The sequence below is a fragment of the Hydra vulgaris genome, chromosome 14 (genome assembly GCF_038396675.1).
Source record: "Hydra vulgaris chromosome 14, alternate assembly HydraT2T_AEP".
In the NCBI taxonomy this organism is placed as follows: Eukaryota; Metazoa; Cnidaria; class Hydrozoa; order Anthoathecata; family Hydridae; genus Hydra; species Hydra vulgaris.
In genome coordinates, this window is record NC_088933.1 from 7940923 (window position 1) to 7962250 (window position 21328).

The window sequence follows — 21328 nt, forward strand, 5'->3', positions numbered from 1 at the left end:
TATATAAACACTTCTTATAATATTTATGGACCATGTTTTCAAAGTGTGTGACTTGGCAAACGTGTTTAGCAAGATTTTGCATAAAGTTGTTATTTATGTTACTAATGTTGTTACATTTGGCTTACCTTTATGTTGGTGTCTATTGTTAAAAATTATAAGTGGTTTTATTATTGAAACTCACTGCTTTTAATCATTCACTAAAAGCCACTCAAGAAAAGTCATTTTGCCACATATACATTTTGTTTATATCTTAATTTGAATTTTTAGAACAATGACGTACCAACATGAATTGTTTTCTAAAAGCTAACATATTGATTTGTGATTCATATATGATGTTTTTCTTTGTATTTACTTATCCATTACATTTTTTTATTTCAGATTTATCTTATGATGGATTTATGCAATATAAAAGAACGAATATATGTAAATTTTTATGAATTTTTTAAAAACATCTGCTAATAATTAGTCCAGTCAACGTTCAAACTTCAATTTTGCATATGTCATCTTTAAGTAGTTTCTAGGCTTTTCTAAATGTGTTTCTTATTCACAAGGTTTTACGAGCAAGGTATGCAAGCAAATTTGAGCTGAATGTTTTTTTTTAGCCTTTAAGGAGAATTAACGTTACACTTTTTTAAATTTAATTTGTTTAAATATAGTAGTTTTAACAAATAAATGTTTGTTTGTTCTTTGTTTTTTTACTTATTTGTTTTCAGATTCTTAAGAACTTGCCAACTTATCTAAGTAAGTTTTTTTTTTCTTTTTAGTGCAATTAGAAAGAGCTGAAAGTTATTTTTTAGATCAATTGAAAAGAACTAAAGTGTTTTTTAGTTACTTCACACGGTACAACTGATACTGATTTGAGGAAGTTTACTATTTTGTTTTATTTTATAATGGATTTATTTGATATTTGATATATGTTATATTAGATATATACTTTATGTATTTAACATGGAAAACTGACTGTAATTTGTTGACACAAAAGTTTATAAACATAAATCTGCCTATATTTCAGTATATTTTATATTTCTCTGTATCTTTATAAATATTCTTTCTTAGAAAAAATAAGAGACTAGAAAAAATAAATAAATTCCTTTTGAAAGTAGTTGAAAAAAATGATGATGTATTTCCATATTTCATTGTGCAAAGTGTAATACCACTTTTTAAAGGTATATGAATAGATATATAGGGGAACATGGGGCAAGATGAAGACTGTTTCGAAAAACGCCTGTATCTTAGTCTGTCCTAAAAAATAAAACTTACCTTTACCTGGTGATGTAGCGATGTAATAAATCAAGTCAAACGAGGATAAAAAGTTTTTTTTTCAATGCCGGAAAAACTTTTTTAATACTTAGCTTTCGTCACAAAAATAATATTTAAAAAGAAACCATTGATAAATCTAGTAAAATTAATCTACTTCCCTTTCAGCTAAAATCAACTGTTATTTTTAGTTTTGCTTAAGAGATAACTGTAGGTTGTCATCTTGCCCCATTCGTCATTTTACCCCATGTTCCCCTATATATATATATATATATATATATATATATATATATATATATATATATATATATATATATATATTTATATATATATATATATATATATATTTAAATAATTAATTTAGAGTAAAATATACTGATTGGCATTGCTTCATTTTTTTATACACGATTGTGCATTTATTATTTTTATGCATTAAGGTAAAAATAATTTTGTGCATTGTAGTCAAGATTCTTTTTTAATTAAAAATAATTGATGTAAATAAATGTTGTTTAATATTTTTGATAAACGACTAATGTATGTAAACATATAAAAAGATATGGATTTCAATAAATCTTAAGTTTAAATAAAGTCTTTGATTAGAAAAGATCACAATTTGTAAGATTCTTTTACGTTCATTTATTCAGTTGCAACAATAGTAAGATTACTGGTAATATGTTTAATGATAATAGTTAAATTGAAATAGATAGTATTAGGCTCAACAAAGTTATTAATGTAAATGCTTATAGGCAACTTGAAAATAGTAGTCAAATGAAAAAAATAGATCATTTCTAAGAAATATTTTACGATTTGCTTGCTATTTTATGGTATAATTGTTTAAATTGTTTAACTATAATTGTCCCTCGATTGTTCAAATATTGTAATAAATAAAATCTTTTCAGTCCAAGTATTTAAGTTAATAAAATATTTTATTAAGTTGTGGTGTTATTTGCCAGTGTTACTACATTGTGTTGTCTAGCCTTTTTATAATCTTTTTTAATTATTCTGTAGTCACGGAATATATATTTTCTGTTATTATTATCCTAATTCTACTAACAATACAATGCAAATAGTACTTTTGTAATTAAAAATTGTAATTTTTTTTTAATTTTATTTTTTAGGTATTTGCAGGCTTTCTTGACTTTCCGTTTCTGGTACCTGTGTTGTGACAGATTTTAAAAAGAACTCAACTGATGTTAATTGCGGTCTTCGTCTTTGACCACAAGCAATGATGTTGCTGATAGGGAGTCAAAGTTAAAATATTTACAGATAAATTTGTATTTAATTTTTTAGATAATATATCAAGTTATTAATGTGTTTTTATTGTTATTAATGGTTTAATAACTCATAACCCGTATTACGGGTTGCTTTCTGCTAGTCATTATCATTATGTTATGAATTCATATTAGTTAATAAAATTGTAGTGAATATTCTCTGGTTATAGTGTTTTATACGTGTTTAAATGCGAGTTTAATACTCAGTAGGCGTCATATTGTATACCTGTCTTTATACGCATCTGATGTCTATTTTTAATGCGCGTTTGACACGATAAAATGGCTAACATATATTCGTAAATAATGCGTATTCTGGAAAGTTTTAAATGCGCATGTAATACCAGGAAAATATCGTATTGAGTATTCTCTGGTTATCGCCCAGTCGGCATATCTAGTATTGTAAATACTCTGAGTATTGATCAGCGTGATGACATACCGCCATTGATACGCAGAAAAATGCGCATTTTGTTTTAAGTTTCGAACTCGAGTTCAATACCACTTATTTATCAAAAATACGTATTTATAATATTTGATCAAAATCGGATATGATATCGAATCCGATTTTGATCAAATATTAACAAATAAGGGGAAAAACGAAAATCTTTGCTTATAAAGCGCATGCTATTTTATTGACATTTCTGTTATGCTATTACCTTTTTTGTTCTGTTTTAGAAAATTTAAAAAAATAAGTTAAAATTTTGAGCCAACACTGACACTTTAATTGTTGCTAAACGTTAAATTTTGTTATTAGGATTGCAGTTCTTTTATCTGTTTTTTGTTCTTTATTCAATAAGTATTTGATTTAAGTTAGATATGATTATAATTTGATATTTTATTACGAGATATATGTCTTTATATATAAATATATATGAACCTTTTTAGATATTTTCATGTTATTTTTAAATTTTTTGTTCACACAATTCAAGTTATATATGTTTATAGTTTGCATATGTGTTTATATTATGTTCAAAATTAAAAAGTTTTTGATAAATATATGTATGTGGTAATATGTGTTATATAATTGTTTTATAAATGAATTTTTAAAATAGTATAAAATGTATCTATTGTGTATATAAATATTATAAGAAGTGTTTATATATGTGTTACAAATTTAAATAAATATATTGTGTTTTATAGTTAGTATATATGTTTATATTATGTTGTTTCCATGACATAGAAACAACATAATATAAACATATATACTAACTATAAAACACAATATATTTATTTAAATTTATATAACATATATAAACACTTCTTATAATATTTATGGACCATGTTTTCAAAGTGTGTGACTTGGCAAACGTGTTGAGCAAGATTTTGCATAAAGTTGTTATTTATGTTACTAATGTTGTTACATTTGGCTTACCTTTATGTTGGTGTCTATTGTTAAAAATTATAAGTGGTTTTATTATTGAAAGTCACTGCTTTTAATCATTCACTAAAAGCCACTCAAGAAAAGTCATTTTGCCACATATACATTTTGTTTATATCTTAATTTGAATTTTTAGAACCATGACGTACCAACATGAATTGTTTTCTAAAAGCTAACATGAAATAACAATACTTAACAACTACTACTCTCTTATCATGACATCTTATCTCTATCTGTTATATTGATTTGTGATTCATATATGATGTTTTTCTTTGTATTTACTTATCCATTACATTTTTTTATTTCAGATTTATCATATGATGGATTTATGCAATATAAAAGAACGAATATATGTAAATTTTTATGAATTTTTTAAAAACATCTGCTAATAGTTAGTCCAGTCAACGTTCAAACTTCAATTTTGCATATGTCATCTTTAAGTAGTTTCTAGGCTTTTCTAAATGTGTTTCTTATTCACATGGTTTTACAAGCAAGGTATGCAAGCAAATTTGAGCTGAAAGTTTTATTTTAGCCTTTAAGGAGAATTGGCGTTACACTTTTTTAAATTTAATTTGTTTAAATATAGTAGTTTTAACAAATAAATGTTTGTTTGTTCTTTGTTTTTTTACTTATTTGTTTTCAGATTCTTAAGAACTTGCCAACTTATCTAAGTAAGTTTTTTTTTTCTTTTTAGTGCAATTGGAAAGAGCTGAAAGTTATTTTTTAAAGCAATTGAAAAGAACTGAAGTGTTTTTTAGTTACTTCACACGGTATAACTGATACTGATTTGAGTAAGTTTACTATTTTGTTTTATTTTATATTGGATTTATTTGATATTTGATATATGTTATATTTGATATATATTTTATGTATTTAACATGGAAAACTGACTGTAATTTGTTGACACAAAAGTTTATAAACATAAATCTGCCTATATTTCAGTATATTTTATATTTCTCTGTATCTTTATAAATATTCTTTCTTAGAAAAAATAACAGACTAGAAAAAATAAATAAATTTCTTTGAAAGTAGTTGAAAAAAATGATGATATATTTCCATATTTCATTGTGTAAAGTGTAATACCACTTTTTAAAGGTATGTGAATAGATATATAGGGGAACATGGGGCAAGATGACGACTGTTTCGAAAAACGCCTGTATCTTAGTCTGTCCAAAAAATAAAATTTACCTTTAGCTGGTGATGTAGCGATGTAATAAATCAAGTCAAACGAGGATAATAAGTTTTTTTCTCAATGTCGGAAAAACTTTTTTAATACTTAGCTTTCGTCACAAAAATTATATTTAAAAAAAAACCATTGATAAATCTAGTAAAATTAATCTACTTCCCTTTCAGCTAGAATCAACTGTTATATTTAGTTTTGCTTAAGAGATAACTGTAGGTTGTCATCTTGCCCCATTCGTCATTTTACCCCATGTTCCCCTATATATATATATATATATATATATATATATATATATATATATATATATATATATATATATATATATATATATATATATATATATATATATATATATATATATATATATATATATTTAAATAATTAATTTAGAGTAAAATATACTGATTGGCATTGCTTCATTTTTTTATACAAGATTGTGCATTTATTATTTTTATGCATTAAGGTAAAAATAATTTTGTGCATTGTAGTCAAGATTCTTTTTTAATTAAAAATAATTGATGTAAATAAATGTTGTTTAATATTTTTGATAAACGACTAATGTATGTAAACATATAAAAAGATATGGATTTCAATAAATCTTAAGTTTAAATAAAGTCTTTGATTAGAAAAGATCACAATTTGTAAGATTCTTTTACGTTCATTTATTCAGTTGCAACAATAGTAAGATTACTGGTAATATGTTTAATGATAATAGTTAAATTGAAATAGATAGTATTAGGCTCAACAAAGTTATTAATGTAAATGCTTATAGGCAACTTGAAAATAGTAGTCAAATGAAAAAAATAGATCATTTCTAAGAAATATTTTACGATTTGCTTGCTATTTTATGGTATAATTGTTTAAATTGTTTAACTATAATTGTCCCTCGATTGTTCAAATATTGTAATAAATAAAATCTTTTCAGTCCAAGTATTTAAGTTAATAAAATATTTTATTAAGTTGTGGTGTTATTTGCCAGTGTTACTACATTGTGTTGTCTAGCCTTTTTATAATCTTTTTTAATTATTCTGTAGTCACGGAATATATATTTTCTGTTATTATTATCCTAATTCTACTAACAATACAATGCAAATAGTACTTTTGTAATTAAAAATTGTAATTTTTTTTTTAATTTTATTTTTTAGGTATTTTCAGGCTTTCCGTTTCTGGTACCTGTGTTGTGACAGATTTTAAAAAGAACTCAACTGATGTTAATGCGGTCTTTGTCGTTAACTATAAGCAATGACGTTACTGAAAGGGAGTCAAAGTTAAAATATTTATAGATAAATTTGTATTTAATTTTTTAGATAATATATCAAGTTATTAATGTGTTTTTATTGTTATTAACGATTTAATAACTCATAACCCGTATTATGGGTTGCTTACTGCTAGTCATTATCATTATGTTCCCAGTCGGCATATCTAGTATTGTAAATACTCTGAGTATTGATCACGTATGACATACCGCCATTGATACCAGAAAAATGCGCATTTAGTTTTAAGTTTCGAACTCGAGTTCAATACCACTTATTTATCAAAAATACGTATTTATAATATTTGATCAAAATCGGATATGATATCGAATCCGATTTTGATCAAATATTAACAAATAAGGGGGAAAACGAAAATCTTTGCTTATAAAGCGCATGCTATTTTATTGACATTTCTGTTATGCTATTACCTTTTTTGTTCTGTTTTAGAAAATTTAAAAAAATAAGTTAAAATTTTGAGCCAACACTGACACTTTAATTGTTGCTAAACGTTAAATTTTGTTATTAGGATTGCAGTTCTTTTATCTGTTTTTTGTTCTTTATTCAATAAGTATTTGATTTAAGTTAGATATGATTATAATTTGATATTTTATTACGAGATATATGTCTTTATATATAAATATATATGAACCTTTTTAGATATTTTCATGTTATTTTTAAATTTTTTGTTCACACAATTCAAGTTATATATGTTTATAGTTTGCATATGTGTTTATATTATGTTCAAAATTAAAAAGTTTTTAATAAATATATGTATGTGGTAATATGTGTTATATAATTGTTTTATAAATGAATTTTTAAAATAGTATAAAATGTATCTATTGTGTATATAAATATTATAAGAAGTGTTTATATATGTGTTACAAATTTAAATAAATATATTGTGTTTTCTAGTTAGTATTTATGTTTATATTATGTTGTTTCCATGACATAGAAACAACATAATATAAACATATATACTAACTATAAAACACAATATATTTATTTAAATTTATATAACATATATAAACACTTCTTATAATATTTATGGACCATGTTTTCAAAGTGTGTGACTTGGCAAACGTGTTGAGCAAGATTTTGCATAAAGTTGTTATTTATGTTACTAATGTTGTTACATTTGGCTTACCTTTATGTTGGTGTCTATTGTTAAAAATTATAAGTGGTTTTATTATTGAAAGTCACTGCTTTTAATCATTCACTAAAAGCCACTCAAGAAAAGTCATTTTGCCACATATACATTTTGTTTATATCTTAATTTGAATTTTTAGAACCATGACGTACCAACATGAATTGTTTTCTAAAAGCTAACATGAAATAACAATTCTTAACAACTACTACTCTCTTATCATGACATCTTATCTCTATCTGTTATATTGATTTGTGATTCATATATGATGTTTTTCTTTGTATTTACTTATCCATTACATTTTTTTATTTCAGATTTATCATATGATGGATTTATGCAATATAAAAGAACGAATATATGTAAATTTTTATGAATTTTTTAAAAACATCTGCTAATAGTTAGTCCAGTCAACGTTCAAACTTCAATTTTGCATATGTCATCTTTAAGTAGTTTCTAGGCTTTTCTAAATGTGTTTCTTATTCACATGGTTTTACAAGCAAGGTATGCAAGCAAATTTGAGCTGAAAGTTTTATTTTAGCCTTTAAGGAGAATTGGCGTTACACTTTTTTAAATTTAATTTGTTTAAATATAGTAGTTTTAACAAATAAATGTTTGTTTGTTCTTTGTTTTTTTACTTATTTGTTTTCAGATTCTTAAGAACTTGCCAACTTAACTAAGTAAGTTTTTTTTTTCTTTTTAAGGCAATTGGAAAGAGCTGAAAGTTATTTTTTAAAGCAATTGAAAAGAACTGAAGTGTTTTTTAGTTACTTCACACGGTATAACTGATACTGATTTGAGTAAGTTTACTATTTTGTTTTATTTTATATTGGATTTATTTGATATTTGATATATGTTATATTTGATATATATTTTATGTATTTAACATGGAAAACTGACTGTAATTTGTTGACACAAAAGTTTATAAACATAAATCTGCCTATATTTCAGTATATTTTATATTTCTCTGTATCTTTATAAATATTCTTTCTTAGAAAAAATAACAGACTAGAAAAAATAAATAAATTTCTTTGAAAGTAGTTGAAAAAAATGATGATGTATTTCCATATTTCATTGTGTAAAGTGTAATACCACTTTTTAAAGGTATGTGAATAGATATATAGGGGAACATGAGGCAAGATGAAACTGTTTCGAAAAACGCCTGTATCTTAGTCTGTCCAAAAAATAAAATTTACCTTTAGCTGGTGATGTAGCGATGTAATAAATCAAGTCAAACGAGGATAATAAGTTTTTTTCTCAATGTCAGAAAAACTTTTTTAATACATAGCTTTCGTCACAAAAATAATATTTAAAAAGAAACCATTGATAAATCTAGTAAAATTAATCTACTTCCCTTTCAGCTAAAGTCAACTGTTATATTTAGTTTTGCTTAAGAGATAACTGTAGGTTGTCATCTTGCCCCATTCGTCATTTTACCCCATGTTCCCCTATATATATATATATATATATATATATATATATATATATATATATATATTTAAATAATTAATTTAGAGTAAAATATACTGATTGGCATTGCTTCATTTTTTTATACAAGATTGTGCATTTATTATTTTTATGCATTAAGGTAAAAATAATTTTGTGCATTGTAGTCAAGATTCTTTTTTAATTAAAAATAATTGATGTAAATAAATGTTATTTAATATTTTTGATAAACGACTAATGTATGTAAACATATAAAAAGATATGGATTTCAATAAATCTTAAGTTTAAATAAAGTCTTTGATTAGAAAAGATCACAATTTGTAAGATTCTTTTACGTTCATTTATTCAGTTGCATCAATAGTAAGATTACTGGTAATATGTTTAATGATAATAGTTAAATTGAAATAGATAGTATTAGGCTCAACAAAGTTATTAATGTAAATGCTTATAGGCAACTTGAAAATAGTAGTCAAATGAAAAAAATAGATCATTTCTAAGAAATATTTTACGATTTGCATGCTATTTTATGGTATAATTGTTTAAATTGTTTAACTATAATTGTCCCTCGATTGTTCAAATATTGTAATAAATAAAATCTTTTCAGTCCAAGTATTTAAGTTAATAAAATATTTTATTAAGTTGTGGTGTTATTTGCCAGTGTTACTACATTGTGTTGTCTAGCCTTTTTATAATCTTTTTTAATTATTCTGTAGTCACGGAATATATATTTTCTGTTATTATTATCCTAATTCTACTAACAATACAATGCAAATAGTACTTTTGTAATTAAAAATTGTAATTTTTTTTTTAATTTTATTTTTTAGGTATTTTCAGGCTTTCCGTTTCTGGTACCTGTGTTGTGACAGATTTTAAAAAGAACTCAACTGATGTTAATGCGGTCTTCGTCGTTAACTATAAGCAATGACGTTACTGAAAGGGAGTCAAAGTTAAAATATTTATAGATAAATTTGTATTTAATTTTTTAGATAATATATCAAGTTATTAATGTGTTTTTATTGTTATTAATGATTTAATAACTCATAACCCGTATTATGGGTTGCTTACTGCTAGTCATTATCATTATGTTATGAATTCATATAAGTTAACAAAATTGTATTGAATATTCTCTGGTTATCGTGTTTTATACGTGTTTAAATGCGAGTTTGATACTCAGTAGGCGTCGTATTGTATACCTGTCTACGCATCTGATGTCGTATTGTATACTGTCTGTATACGCATCTGATGTCTATTTTTAATGCGCGTTTGACACGATAAAATGGCTAACAAATATTCGTAAATAATGCGTATTCTGGAAAGTTTTAAATGCGCATGTAATACCAGGAAAATATCGTATTGAATATTCTCTGGTTATCGTGTTTTATACGTGTTTACAAGAGTTTCAAATGCGAGTTTGATACTCAGAAGGCGTCGTATTGTATACCTGTCTTTATACGCATCTAATGCGTATTTCTTACGCGTATTCGACACGATAAAATGGCTAACATACATACCACATCGATACGTATTTAAACGAGTTTCTAATGCGCATTTACAACTAAATTTGCCGACTGGGCGTGTTTTATACGTGTTTACTAGAGTTACAAATGCGAGTTTGATACTCAGTAGGCGTCGTATTGTATACCTGTCTTTATACGCATCTAATGCGTATTTCTAATGCGTATTTGACACGATAAAATTGCTAACATACATACCACATCGATACGTATTTAAACGAGTTTCTAATGCGCATTTACAACTAAGTTTGCCGACTGGGAAAGAATAACATAAATTAAATTAGTGGTCACGCTCTCAGTGTAAAAAAAAAATAATTCTCTTCTTTAATTAAAACCAAAATCTTCCTAATTTTACCACATCCTCCTTCAAAATCCTTCTTATTATATTATTGTTCATAAAATTAACAAAACTCTGAAAGTATTATTAGAATTTTAAAAATCTAAAAAAGAACTATATTTACAGCCTATGAAAAAATACTTCGTTTTAGTGTAACAAAAATGCAAAAAACTAAAATTGAAAAAATCCATGTTTATATTAAAAATTCTATTCATTTAGTTTTTTACAAGTATCGTGGACGTCATCTTTTCAATGACATCTGAAAATTCAGTTTCCATTTCAAGATTCATTCTTAAATCAATGTTTATGTTGTATTTATTTTATATATATATTTTTTGTTTTATTTATATACATATATATCAATCTATATAAAATCCATTTATTTAACCATAAAATATGAAGATTTACAATAATATTTTACAAACTCACATAAATAAGGTTAGGTGTCACTCATATGTTTAAAAACTAGTCAATGGAGTGACACCTAAAAAAAAAGAAAAAACAAACAAACAAACAAACAAAAAAAACAAATAAAAAAACGAAAAAAAACTATAAATAGAACATAGAACTTAAAATAAAATAAAGAGAAAAAAAAAAAGAAAAAAAAGGAAAAAGAAAGAAAGAAAGGAAATAAAAGCACTAACAAATAAAGATAAATTTAATAATTGCAATAATAACATCATTAAAATAATATTGATATTATTATTAATGTGAATAAAAAGACATTATAAATAGTAACTATATCATGATAACTTTACTAAAAATTATAACTAATAATAAAAACTATGGTAAAAATAATTATAGTAAAGTTTATAACTATGACAGAAATTATTAAAATAAACATAACAATTGCAAAAATTAGGACAATAACCATAACACTATTACTACAATTGAATCACTATCACTACCATTATAAAAAATATTAATAAGATATATAAAACAAAAGTAAATTAATGATAATAGTAATATTAGTAGAGTTAAAAAAGACAGTATAAAATAAAAGTAATAATAGTTTTATAAATACAGTAATATAAAAAAAATAAAAAATAATAAAAGATAAAATTAATAATCATTAAATATATACTCAAATAAAAAATTTTTAATTTGGTTTCGACTGAGAAGATGAATGTTGGTAATAGAAGGGTATTTATCTAAAACCCTTTTTTTTTAATAATGGTATTATTTGGTTCCAGTAAGAAATATATTGATATTTTATAGAGAGCTTGCCATATTTGATAGTGTTGAAAAAGGAAGTGTGCAAGTTAAAACTTTCAGTATTTCGAGTGCAATATTTGTGTGTGTCACTTAATTTAATAAAAAAATTATTGTAATGTAAATAAATATATACATATACACAGTGGTGGAAGAATAAATTCAGAACTCGTCAGTTTTTTGGAAAAAACTTGCTGAGAAGATAAATTATTTATTCGGAAAGCTAAAAAGGATTCGTTATTTTTCAGCTATTTAAAAAATTTAAATGTTTATTATTTAAAAAAGTTAAATGTAACTTCACGTACAATTAGAAGGCATTTACTTAAATTAAGTTGAATAAGATTAAATTAAATGATATTTTAATTTAATCTTATTGTTATTTGCATGATATTGGTGATGCTTGTTTAGTAAGTTTAAATTTATTTATGCGTTTTATCGTGTGTTAACTTATGTGTTTAATTGTGATTTATTTACTCGTATTGAATATTTTTCAGATACTATATTGAAATTTTTATTTCTTACACAAAACGGATAACAAATTTTTGATTACATCAAAAAGTTTTATAAAAAACTCGAGGCTATCTAAATGCAAATCATGGAATTAATCTGCAGCAAAATTATTTTTTATACCAAAACTCATTCAATCTGATATTTGTAAAACTTATTTTTCTTGGCGAAAACTACAATCCAATGCAAACAATAGTTCAAAAGATGGAAGAGATGCAAATAATGGCGCCAATCTTCTTTTCTTTGGTTTATAACTTGAAGTATAATACCATCATTATTAATAACATTATTAAGTATCATACCATTCACCTGGGGTCTGCCAGACACTTCAGTTGAATAAGAGCAGAGTCGTCTTTATCAATGAAAGCAGTTAGAAGAATATTCTTATTGACAATTACAAATTGAACTAACTTTGGTTTATTTTGTAGCTATTGTTTGTTATTCTCTTTGGAACGAGTTTAAGAGCTTTTGCATATATTTTATTTTTGTCAAAGATGCTTTATGAAATTAGACAAGTTATAATTTAAAGTTACGTTCGTCCCATTTGCAACTGTGCCAAGAATTAGCTAACTTCAAGTTTACTTGTATTATATATGAATAAATACCAATATTTTTCACGTTTTAAATATTTAAAAACATGGATTACACTTACAAAATCTTATAAATAGATATTTTCAGATATAATAATATTTAAAAAAAGTTTTGTAACACTAACCAAGACTCACTGAAACCCAATTATTAAATAACCATTTAGAATAAATTACATATAAATGTTTTTGCCGCATAAAATCAAATACATCAGCTAACTTGTAAAAATCATTATTATCGACCTGGCGAACATCGGCAGATTATTAACCAAATTTATATTGATAATATACATATTGAACAATATATAAGTCTCAAGTTACTGGACTACCTTAGACTGTACTGGAAAAGTATTTGACTATATAAGTAGACATTTTATTTTTATGTATTATTCTACAGGTTAGAAGCATACGGCATGATAATTATACAAAAAATATATACATTTAATAAAAGCTGAATTTAAGCTATAAAATGGTATATAGTAATGTAATTTTTAAAAGTGTATTTTTTTAACTTTTGTCCACCACCACTGTGCAATGCGAAATTTAGAAAACTGGTTTTTACAAATTGTATAATAAAATTCAGGAAAATTAAGGAAATTTTCCAGTTACTGTATCAAGTTTAGATCTCCACAAAAAAATCCATTAAAAATATAAATTCCAAAATAGTCTGTAAAAATAAGAAAAATAAGAAAAATATTTAACTTTAACTAAACCACAAGTAACTTTGATTTATTTTTAGCATAAAGCTAAGTTTCAATTATTAACTTTGATACCTTCAGTTATTTTTATTGAGTTTATAAATTATTAAGAAATAAATAATATAAACAGATGTTTTGTTTTTAATTGAAACAAAGTAACGTTACTCTATTTTTTCTTCAAAAAATGTGGATTTATTTAGACTTTCATTGTGTAATAATTTATTGGATAAATGGTTTGATAATAGTTGTCCAACTTGGTGACCAAGATATTAAAAAAGGAGAATCATTATTTTCAGTTAGATGTTAAAAAAGCAGAATCAGGATGCAATCAGATGTTAAAAAAGCAGAATCAGGATGCAATCAGATGTTAAAAAAGCAGAATCAGGATGTACTTAGATGTTAAAAAAACAAATTAATTGTCAGAAATAAAAACACTAGAAATGGTAGCACAACTATAACAACCTTTAAAAAACATTTTTTGTGTTGCATAAAAAGAAATTTCTAGTAAACAATGAAATAACAGCTTATGTTTACTGATTTGAATCTTATTTTTAATTGTTATGATTTGAACTGATTTATTATTTGTTATATACCCTCAAAATTTATGAATTTTTATTTTTTTGTTTGAACAAAAACTATTTGATGGCTTGCAAAGAAGATGTATATATATATATATATATATATATATATATATATATATATATATATATATATATATATATATATATATATATATATATATATAAATTTTTTTTTTTTTCTTTTAGAAAGAAAAATCGTGTTAGTGTATTTTCTCACCAATCAGATAAAGTTTTTTTTTTCTAAACTTTTCTACCAACTAGATAAGTAATTACTCGAATTTCTTTTTGATCCAATGTTTTAATTTAAAGTTTTTATTTTTTTATTTTAGGTAATGCAATTCAAATTGTTCTCTATGTATAGTTACTTGCACTACAAATGAACTTCCCACTTAAACTTGAGTGCAGCTTATAATATTCAGTCACAGATTTCAAATTAATTCACAGGAACTCTCTTTATCACAAAGCTAAGTCTAAAACTTATTCCATAGTCTTATTCCATCTCTCATAAATGGGTCAGAACTTATTACTTTATAATTAGGTAAGGGAGAGCTACATGCAAAGATTTTTTCACTAGTTTATCTCTTAGATTTGATGACTATTCCTGTCATCCCAAATATTACGTAAATATTAAGCCAATTAAAAGTGTTCTCAATAACTCTCAAGACTCTCTAAACTATTTAACAATTAATTGAGTTTTGCTTTTTATGCCAACTAAAAAAATGGCATCTGTGGTTCTAATTATAAAAAATTCCCAAAATCGCTCTGACCCTTTTAACTATTGTTATATATATATATATATATATATATATATATATATATATATATATATATATATATATATATATATATATATATATATATATATATATATATATATATATATATGTATATGAATATATATATATATTTGTATGTGTGTATGTATATATTGATTAACTTTATTTCATTTTTCAAAAGTTTAAAGCAATTCAAAATAAATAACAAAACTGTTAAAAAGTTTTAACATTCCAAACAATACCTGTGTTGGCAGATGAATCAGCAATCACTGTTACCACGATTGGCAAATAATTGAACATAACTACCTATAACAAAATAATTTTTAATATTCAATCATTTCTGTTTAACATCTAACAACCAGCGTCTGACATACATTTAAGGTCTGAAAGTTTTTAAAACATTCTTAAAAGTTAATTTGCAACATTAGGTATTTTAAAGTAGTTCTACACCTGAAAATCTGTATTCACAACACCAAAATGCCATAAAAATATGTAGCGAAAATAGTACATAAAACATAACATAAAATCTCACAATAAACAATATGTACAAAATATGATAATACAAGTTAAGCTCGATTAGCAAATATACAATTATATAATAAATATTTGTACAAATAAATTATTGTACAAATAATAGTGCAACATTGTTTTACTATTTATCAAAAAACAAGAAATGTTAAGAAATAAAAGCTAATAAAAGGATTGCCAATGTTATGTATAATGTGAAATATTTTAAAATGAGACTTAATTTTGATGTAGCTAAAAATCCTACACTGGATAAAGTTTGTTAAGAAAAATTTACAGGGAATGAAAATTGCTTCGAAAAAGTGGGAAGTTCAAATAAGTGGCAGTTCGAATAACCAGGAGTTTACACTGATAGATACTACACACATTCAGTTTTTTTATAGATTTTATAGATTTTGTTGGTCAGGTGTATAATCTTAATGATTACCCTGCTTCTGGTAACATGTCCCCCAGTGCAACATGCTCCATGTCCTGCTGCCTTGTGAGATACGCTTTTTAAGCAAAGGCTGGAAACCGTTTGCTTCCTGTCAACAGTACTAATTAAAATCGGTCATGCCTATAAAAATATATTAAGGCTCAATTTAATTTTATAAAAAGTCCCGTACAAAATGTCCAATTTAAACTTGTTTGGGTTGGACAGTGTCCGATCAAATTTTTTAAATATAATTTTTATGAATTTACGGAACCGAGTTATGCAATCAAAATCTTTGTCATGTTATTCAGTTTATTTTACGCTAGTCTAGTGACATTGTAGTTTCTTTCCTTATTATTTAGAATATTTCATCAAAGATTTTTGTTTTTTAATAAAATAGTTTTAATTTAATATTGTATGTTTTGTAGACTTAATTTTCACACTGTAACTGACAACGCTTTTTTTTTTTTCTTCAACAATTTGATAATGGCTGTTTTGATGTTTTAACAATTTAAATGCAATAAAAAAATCATTACATTATGAATAACTTTTATTCATTGATCTTTTTTAAATTTTTATTTTAGGCGAAGGCTTAAAATAAAATCAAAAATTAATTATAATGATTGTTTAAAATAAACACATTATGTGTAAATTAATTCTTATATTAAATTTTTTTTTTAATAGGTAAGCATTTTTAATGTTAAATTTAAACGTTTAAAATGTTTTTTCCATGTCTTTCTAAAAATCTTTCAAAAGATTATTTTTTTAAGTTACTTTAAATTATGAATAGGTTAAATTAAATCTTCCCACGATTTAATTGCTTTATTATCTTTTGTTTATATTTGTACAAAGAATGGTTTATGTTTTTATTTATTTTAAACTTGACTTACTAATTAAAACATGAAATTTTAAACTTGACTTAAACTTGGCTAGGAGAAACAAACTCTGACTTAAAAATCGCCTGTCTTGGGGCTCATGGTTGATTAAAGGCTCGAGATTGTGTTTTGATAAAAATACTCATCTTAGGCATATGTTAACTTCATCCTGCTAAAATTCCTCTGCCTCGGAGTGCTTAGTTGAGCAAAGGCTAGAGATGGTGTCTTGATAAAAATACTCATCTTGGCCAGATGTTAACTGCATCCAGCTACTGTATTGTAGGAGGCTTTCCTAGGCAAAGACATTAGGAGTGTGCAGAATTATTCTGCTAACCAGCCTCGAACCCCTTTTTCATCTATTAGGCTGGCGTAGATGTGAACCTATAATATACTGTTTCCTACATAGAATATTTTTTTTCTCCTTTAGGTGGTTCTAATCATGCAATAATCTCTTTAAATCTTTTATTTCGTACTTTTTTTTTGGGCTTACCCTGTCATCGCACTACTTACTACTACCCTAAAGCTGACTGGGATTCATTTTATGACTTTTTTCGTGACGGTACTTGGGCTGATGTCTTTTCCCCCTCAGCTGAAAAATTTGCCTCCTACATAACCGATTATGAGACAGATCAAAATTTAATTATTTGAGCATAACAACTAGTTTTTGCGGTTTTATGCGTAGGCATAAATGTTTTATAAAACATAAACTTTATTATTTGAAACATAATTATTTAAAATGAGGTTAAATGCAGCTGAACAAGAATCTTTTCAAAAGCTACTTAAAATGTTTTTTGTAATTAAACCTAATATATATATAAAAAAGAAATCGTAAACCATTTTGAAAAGGAAGGATTTACTCAAAGTACAATATATGATAACCTAAATGACTTGGTCAATCTTAAGCACCCTAGTTGTTCGACATCCTGGACTAGAGAAAAGAAGGCCAAATCAACGAGACTTGTCAATAGAAAAGGGGTCAATCAGAGAAAAATAAGCTTTAAATTCAGTGCAAATCAACAAACAATTGGTCGTCAATTTAAAAAAATGAATATTAAATATAGAAAATGTAAAAAGACTCTAAAATACACTAAAGAACAACAACTAAAGGCAAAGGAATGAAGCAGGAAATTAGTTAACCAACTCTATAACACAAAATCGCTTCTGGTCATTGATGATGAAAAAAACTTTTGTTTTGCAGGGGACAACATGCCTGGAAATTCTGGATACTACACAAACAACAAAAAACATGCCCAGAAAGTCTTCGTTTTATAGGAAAAGAGAAATTTCTAAAAAATTTATTAATGTAGATAGCCATATCTGACCAAGGTATGTTTGAGCCATTGTTTTATACTTCCAAGACTGTAGCAATTAATTCATAAATCTATATTGATGAATGTTTAGAAAAACGACTTCTTCTATTCATTCATAGTATCATGGAGACTTTAGCTATTTATTTTGACCAGATTTAGCAAGTTCTTATTATTTTAAAGTTTCTCCAAAATGAATGGATAATTGTGTCCATTTCGTTGATAAAGAATTCAATCCCCCAAATGTGCCTCAAGCACAACCATTTGAATATATTTGGAGACATTCGGCACAAAAGGTTGACAAGGGAGATTGGCAAGCTTCAACAAAGTATGCTTTGATTGGTCGAATTAAATTAAAACTACAGGAAATCGGTTTAATTTTTTAAAATCGCTTATAAAAAGCGTCAGAGCGAAATTGAGATCAATTGCAGATGGTAGTGTTTTTTCATTTAAATAACTTATTTTTATTAAAAGATAAATACTATATTTTTTAAAAAATATAGTAACAGTTTTTTTTTCATTTATAAATAAGTAATTAACATTTTTGATTTATTTGATAACTTACACATCACCTGTTACTCCATGATTTTCACCCTTTTGTGAAGCTCTAGTCATTATCAATTTTTTCATCTTTTTCAAAAGAACAACTCTCTTAAGAACAAACAGATATTTATTATAACAAAAATTTGATGTAAAAAGGTGCTGTCAGATGCTAAGCTCCAATTATTCTCAGTTTACTAAATCTCATATCTCATCTCAGAAGTTAGGCAAGTTAGGCTCAAGAGACTTTTTGGAAAATCTCCAACAGCGTTGTTAACAAAAGTAGGTCTAACATTCCATCTCTCATTCATGTTGATCTTATTACTTCTTCCAAAGATAACGCAGAAGAACTTTTCCTATAACTTTTAATTTTTCCTATATTTGACTCTCTAATCTTATCGCCACTCTTTTCCTGCTATTCCAATTAAACAGGTTAACCAATTGTTAGAAACTCAAATCACTCCAGCTTCCGAAAACAAAACATAGAATTCAATTATTAGTAATTAACAGCCTGAAATAACTCTAAACGTTTAATAGCCTGAAATAACTCTAAATTCTAAATGTTTGAAGAGGTAACTGCGACTCATGTGGTTTAATTTGTAACTTAAGAATTTTTAAAATATTTTTTCACAAAATATTTTTCAAAAATATTAACTTATTTAACAAAAGTTACCATATTTAACAAAGCTTTTCATTTAGATTGAAATAATTTGTATTTTAAATAATTTAGATGAATTAAATAATTTAGATGAATTAATTTGTAAAATGTGCATTGTTTAAATAAATTTCTAAAAGAGGATAAAATTAATAAAAACTATATTAACTCAAATTAATTATTTAAACCATTTAAATTAATATTTAACAAAACTCTATCCTTTGAGTATTTTTAACAATTGACTTCAGAATCAAAATTTAATAGAACAATTATCTTTTAAATTTTACTTACTTTTATTTTGATAAAGCATATTTGGAAATGTTTTTAACAAGTCATAAAACATTTAATGAAATTTTTTATGACCATGAACTTTAAACTTTAATTTACATTGCAAACTAATGCATTATTTTTTCATTAAAAATGTTACCTGCTTTTGAGAATAGTCTCATTTTATTTTACTTAAATTTTAAATAGTTAAAAAATAAAGGATGCCTAATCAGTGATGAATCCAAGGGGTATGCATCCTCCTCCCCCCCCCTCCATCCTTCAACGGAATCTGAAAGTCTTTAAATATCTTAGAAATAGAGGACCTTTTTTTTAAGGAGATGCAAATGTGATACAAAATACAAAAAATCTTTCAACATCCATAATGTTGAAAAACATTTTCGAAATTATTACTTTTCAACAGGAAAACTGTTTGTCAGAATGTAATGATGAATCCTCCATTATTTGCACATGCAAAAAAAAATAAAAGATTCCAAAAAAAGAGTTATTTTTTTAAACTTGGGCAAATAGCTACTTCTGGTACACATCAAACTGGATTAGCAGACTCAAATGAAAACAAAAAGCTACATAAAATTGGAGAACGATGATTGAAGGAAGTTTTTTTAATTAGCTAAGTATTTAATAAATTTTTATTTAATAAAAAAAAAGTTAATTAAACTCCTATGCAAAATTAATTTTATTTATATTACAAAAATCTGTCTGTTTTGACTTAATACTTAGAAAATCTAATTAAATTCAAGATTAATTTTTGACATACAACCATTTGTATTTTACTTATGTTAAAACATGACATATAATAAATATATAATTAAAACTATTTGTACTTAAAGTATTTTACAAAACATTTTTTATGAAAACTTTATTTATAGTTAAAGAAAAAGCGCCTGAAGAACTGCAACAAAAAAAAAGAAGTCAGGAGAAAGGTTTGAATTGGAATTTGGCGAAACAGAAGAACTATTTAGTAATAATATATATTTTTTTCAACATCTTCACTTCCAACAAGAATGTAAGAGAAAAGATGAAGTTTATAGAGCAAAGTAATGATTGACAGACAACTTAAAAGATTGCAAATTATATGAATAAGGAAAGCAAGATGAAAGGGAATTCTAAAGAACTGATGATCGAGGAAAAAAACTAAATAAATAAGAGTTTTTGGAGCACTTAGGAACAACACAGTAAAAGGATGAAACTTAATTGAATGGCGAATAACACGAGAATGAATTTTAGTAGATGGCACAAGAAACGCTAGCTCTTTAGAGCATTGCTGATTATAGTATTTGTAGAAAAGAGAGAGAGAAGCAACATTACGATGATATGATAATGCTAGGAGGTTGCCTGCAAGAGCAGGTCCAACTATGTTTATGATGCGTATTCGCAGCTTGTCTAAAAAAGAAAGGGCATTTTTGGAAGATCCGCCCCAGATATGGCAGCAGTATTCCATACAAGGAATGTTTAAGAATGTTTAAGAACAAGTTTAAAATTTATAGAAACAAAGAATAGAACTGGGAGTAAGAAAGTGGCGAGGACAATAAAGAGATGCAACCTTAGTAGATCCTAATTTTGCAATCGATTTGATATATGGTTTCCAAAA

At 25.3% G+C, this 21328-nt stretch overlaps 1 long non-coding RNA gene across 11 annotated transcripts; it reads left to right on the forward strand.

Moving 5' to 3' along the window:
- The first annotated feature begins 2371 nt into the window (after positions 1-2371).
- On the forward strand, positions 2372-9936 carry LOC136090545 (uncharacterized). 11 transcript variants are annotated; one of them, XR_010643484.1, is made up of 8 exons: positions 3719-4398; positions 4598-4998; positions 5477-5549; positions 6232-7984; positions 8185-8280; positions 8476-8584; positions 8996-9068; positions 9751-9936. It is a non-coding gene; the product is annotated as an uncharacterized LOC136090545 (long non-coding RNA). The 11 variants fall into 11 exon arrangements; XR_010643487.1 differs by lacking the exons at positions 8476-8584; positions 8996-9068 and adding an exon at positions 2372-2531 and having other exon boundaries at positions 4212-4398; XR_010643482.1 differs by lacking the exon at positions 8996-9068.
- The last annotated feature ends 11392 nt before the right edge of the window (positions 9937-21328 follow it).